Here is a 5,489-nt window from a genome sequence, read left to right as displayed (position 1 = left end):
AAAAAAAATTTTTTTTTAGCAAATATATCAGAGAGCATTCATTCAAAGGAATGTTGTCTTCTTGAAGAGGGAGAGGAGAGAGCTGTCAAATAAATACTTCTATGCAGACAAATGCAGTTCTATCTAAGATCTTTATTGTGACCTTGGGCACAGACTGAATTTCTCAGGTGTTAGATGGTACAATATAGATTTAGGGGTTTTCTGAATCTCAAGTAATAGAGTGAATGTAACATACTTACCAAGTGCCTGGCAGATAGTAGGCTGTCGATAAATGAGAGCTATGTTTGTGAATGGAGATGGTTCTGTGGCTCAGAGTATTTTTGGAACTGCTTTTTGAACTTCCTTCCAAACTAGTCCATTAAACTCTTCTAAGAACTCAGTTGAATGTGTTTATAGTTAGAACTCCCGGTTTGTGTCTTTCTTTCTTTTTTTTTTGATGGCCAATGGCTCTGACCCCAGTTGATCCCTTTATTCATTAGTCTGGTGCTAAATCATTTTGTCTTCTTCAAAAATATATAACTATCTTCAGCAACATGAGTATTTGTAGTTTTTGATGGGATTTCCAAATACCGACACATGCTCTTGAGAACGTCTCAGATAAGTGCTTTAAAAAAAAAAAATGCTTCCAGCCATGGTGGCAAGACTGGGGAAAAAATGTGTTAGGAGCAGCACATGTGTTAATACATAAGCTCTTGGCTCCGAGTAGATATGACTTCCTGCATTTACCCCTTTCCATCGGGCAACAGAACTGGGTCAGATTAGCTATTAAGGGCTCCTTGCTGCTTCTTCCTAGCTCCTCGTGAACTAGATATATAAGTTCAACACACCTCCCAAAGATTGAGGGTTTCACTGTTGGCTCAGACAATAAAGAATCCACCTGCAATGCATGAGACCTGGACTTGATCCCTGGATTGGAAAGATCCCCTGGAGAAGGGAATGGCAACCCACTCCAGTATTCTTGTCTGGAGAATTCCATGGACAGAGGAGCCATCCTTCTTTACCTTTTCAAGTGGGCTGGTTCTCCAGGGGCCCTTAGCTCTGCCTCTGTATCTTGGAGCCCACAGAGGTGAGATGGAGGGAGGGAGATGTCAGGAACCTGTGGGCTGCACTGGCCAAGGAAGCGTGGCCAAAAGGTATGAGTGTGAGCTGCCCTCGTAACCTCATTTAACGCCATCACCATTCTACGAACCTAAGATCTCACTTAGTGCTTTCTACATTATTTCATCCAGTCCTTTCAGTGGCCCTTGAAGCAGGTTAGTCACTCAGTTTAGAAATGAGAAAGCAGACACAAAGAGATGAAGCACCATGGCCCAAGCCAAGTCAGGGCTCTGGCGCTTGGAGGAGTCAGGGGGCTGACTCCAGGCCCAATGCTCTGTCCAGCATGAGGAGCCAGGGCCAGACAGAGAGACTCAGCCTGGTCTTTAATTCCTCTTCCAGGATTGATCACTGACATGGAGAGAGTGAATGTGAACCAGTGGCGAAGCTCAGAGGCTGATGCTCTGGGCTAGGGAAGAATTGCATCATTCTCCCCAGTCTATGGGCAGCATTTCAGGTGGAAGTGTTCCTGCTCCTGCCACACCACTGGGAGAAGTAGCAAGGTTTTGGTACCTGTTCAGTCCCTGTGCACAAATGATATGGGTGAATATTTAAGTGCCCATTGTGAGCCTTACTTACGTGTCCATGATCCTAAAGGCCTTGTGGAGTCCAGGTTTATGCATTTGCTTTTTCTTTGTACCAGAAGTAGTGAGCCCCTTGCCACCACCTGTGCAGGCAGATGCCTAATCATCATGGACCGTACTGTCTCCAATGACGAGAGTCTGGTGACGTTCATTTATCGTAAATGTTCACTGAGCATCTCCCATGTGCCAGGCAGTGTGCATGGTGGGGACACAGCAGTGAGGAGAAGCAGACCTGGTTCTCAACTGGGATTTCATTCTAGCAAAGGGAGACAGCGGTTCATCAGTCACACCCTCCCTGCAGAGTTGCAACGGTGGCACTTTTGGAGGATCTATGACCTAGTTAAGGAAGCCAAAAAAGAGGAATGGAAAGCAGCTGGTCCGAACAGAGCAGAGTAAGTGCACATGGGTCAGGAGCTCCATGAGAACTCAGAGCATTGAGGCTGCAATAGAGGGAGTTGTCCTTGCCCTGAGAACAGTGGGCTGTTCTTGTTCTAAGCAACCCACTTATGTCTCTGAGTGCTCACTCTTGTCAGGGCAACTGGAGACTGGAGAACGGACTGTTCCAGTATGGAGAGGACAGATGTGCACAGATCCAGGAGATTCGGATAAAATGCAAAGGACTTAGTAATAGAGTGGGTAAAGGAGCTGATGGGGAGTGAGGTGCCAGGAAGACCCAGGGTTTCTAAGGTGCATGGCTGGGAATGGTGGCATCATTCACTAAGCCCTCTAGTGCCTGGTGCTAGGAGTTATTTCAGAGTTTCTTAGGGTTAATGTGCCATGCCATTCATACTGGAAAGTACAACTATGAGAAAAATATACCCACTTTGCTCACAGGGCTTGCAATCTAATGATGTGGGGCACAGGGAGTGATGAAGATATTCTATCTCCTAAGATTTGTTTAAAGTATGGCCGTGGCATAAACTTGGCAATGTAACACACAAGGACACTTCTTTCAGAGTGGGTGGGAGGCCTTAGACCTTTGTTGCCCTGGTGAAGGAAGAGGCTGGGGATTAGAAGACATTCTTGGCAGGTGAAGGATTGATCTGGTGACCTTTGAACAGGCACCATGAATCACTGAATAAAACCAAAATGCAGACCGCATGGAAAGACACAGTACAGGCTTCAAGCTTGAAATTACAGAATGTGAGACTCATCTTTCTTGGGCACGCCAAGTGCAATCAAAAGAAGTGAGCAATTTATTGGGAGCAAGTGGGATGAGAGTGATTTGTGAAGATGGAGGAGGGATTGTAACTTCTTATCCTCCAGAAGCCTCTTAAAAGTATTCACTGACTGATCATGGTGACATCTTTATAAATATCACCATGGCAACCATGGATGTGAGAAACAATTCTAGCCTGGACACTTCTGCTCCAGCTGATGCGACAACTCCCACTGCAGTGGTCATCCCCATTGTTTGTGCAGATGAGTGAGGAGGGTCCCACCTGGATCCTGTGACATTTTCTTTTGTCTTGAGAAGACAAGTGCTCATTAAATCCTCCCTGATGTTAAGTGGCATTTGGGGTGGTGGCTACACCATTCTTGACTTTCATCGCTGAGGATGTGGTAAGAGGTGCACCCTGCTGGTGTCATCCGTGTTGGTTCAGGGTGAGGATGGGGAGCCTTTTAGGGTGGTTAGGAGACTCTGCCCAGATCAGTTCCACCATTGGATCTGGAGGAAGTATGTTGCTTGTAACTCTGCACACGTTTCCACCATACATCCATTCCTTCTCATATTTAGTTTCATCCTTCTGAATCTCTTCTTTCTGGTGTCCAACCCCAATCCCAGGCAACCTAACTCTGCAGTTCTGTACTTCCTGCCCTTCTAATCACTCTTGTCTTCAGAATTCCTTCTTTTATAATCCCTGCTCCTTTCTTCATTCTTTCATTCAACAAATACAAATTGAGAGCCTTCCCTCTCCCAGGCACTGTTCTCTGTGGGCGGGACACCCAGGGAATTGGATCCCAGAACTCTTGCCTTTGTGGGACTCACATTGAGTACGTAATCAGTAAGGAAATATTGGGTGTGATAGATGCAGGATGCAGGGTGGGAGTGTTGGGTCAGTTTATAATCAGGTCCGCCGTTTACAGTCAGGCTCTTTGAGGATATGGCATGTGATCAGATTTGAAGATGGGGTGTCAGCATATCAGAGAGAGGAATTGAGCGTGGGCTGTGCCTGGCTTGTTTGAGGATCTGCAAGGAGCCAAAGTGAGAGAGACAGGATATGTGGTTGGCAGAAGAGGCCTGAACAGTGAGAGCAGAGGATGCAGGTCTAGAGATCTTTGGGGGCTTTGAATGTGAATGACATGACCTGGCTTGTTTCATCAGGATCACAGTGTCTTCCATTTGGACAATGACAACAAAAGTCTCAGAAAGGCAGAAGAGATAAATATGACACTCTTACAGGAACCCAGAGAGGGATGGTGATGGTTTGCCCCAGAGTGCTAGCAGTAGGTGTGGTGAGAAGAAAGAAAGAATGTGAAGTCGCTCAGTTATGTCTGACTATTTGCAACCCCATGGACTGTAGCCTGCCAGGCTCCTCTGTTCATGGGATTTTCCAGGCAAGAATACTTGAGTGGGTTGCCATTTCCTTCTCCAGGGGATTTTCCCAACCCAGGGATCAAACCCTGGTCTCCCGCACTGCAGCAGACTCTTTACTGTTTGAGCCACCAGGGAAGCTGGTGTGATGGAGAGTGGTGGTATTCTGGTTATATTGAAGGTAGAGCCACTAGAATTCACTCATGGAGCAGAACTTTCCCCTTTGGCCTTTTTCCCAAGGTTGAAATAGAAGTAGAATACACTTCTTAGTAAAATAGATCCATCTCTAAAGAAGAAAGTGAAGTCACTTGGTTGTGTCCAACTCTTTGCAACCCCATGGACTGTAGCCTGCCAGATGCCTCTGTTCATGGGATTTTCCAGGGAAAAATACTGGAGTGGGTTGCCATTTTCTTCTCCAGGGGATCTTCCTGACCCAGGGATTAAACCCGGGTCTCCCACACTGCAGGCTGACTCTTTACCATCTGAGCCACCAGGCAAGCTGGAATACATGGATTCCACGTGGGGAACAACTTTTTAAATTTGTTGATGAAATTGCACTGAACTGATGGAATTCTGTAGGAACAACTGGGCACTGTGGTTAAGAGCACAGGCTCCAAAATAAAATTACCAGGTGGTAGAAATGATCATTCCTTAATCCCGTGCATCCCTGCCTTCATAGCTCATTCAGTTTCTTCTCATTATAGTACATATCATAGTTACTGTTTTTGAAAGTCAAAAAACACTCAGAGAATGCCAGTTTCATGAGATTTAACTAAATATGTGTGTGCGTGTATGTATATGTGACTGTAGAGTTGGAAGCCTTTGGGGTCTAGCTTGGGAGTCAGGCCATCCAAGTTTATATCCTGGTTCTACTGGTCATGGTTATGTGACCTTGGACACATTGTTGAACCCGTTTCTGCCTCATTTCCCCCTTCTGTCAAATAGGGACAATCATGGGATCTATCTCATAAGGTTCTCATGATGGTGAAACAAGCTATTCTCATAGACTAGCTCGTAAAACAGTTGCTTGCACAAGGCAAATGCTCCATAAATTTTGGCTCTTAGTAAAAAATCATGATCACTGAGCTGGGAACATGGTGTAGAATCCCAGTGTGTGAACACCCCTGGGGGAAATCACTAGCTTCAAATCATAAAACATTAAGATTATATTTATTTAGACACAACTTCCTACTAGACACCTCTGATCACATACTGGAATCTTCTATCATCCACCATCCAAGATACTCATGAGTGTACAAGTATATTTTCTCTAC

The sequence above is a fragment of the Bos javanicus genome, chromosome 24 (genome assembly GCF_032452875.1).
Source record: "Bos javanicus breed banteng chromosome 24, ARS-OSU_banteng_1.0, whole genome shotgun sequence".
Lineage (NCBI taxonomy): Eukaryota > Metazoa > Chordata > Mammalia > Artiodactyla > Bovidae > Bos > Bos javanicus.
The sequence above is the reverse complement of the archived record's forward strand: the minus strand, read 5'-3'. Positions refer to the sequence as shown.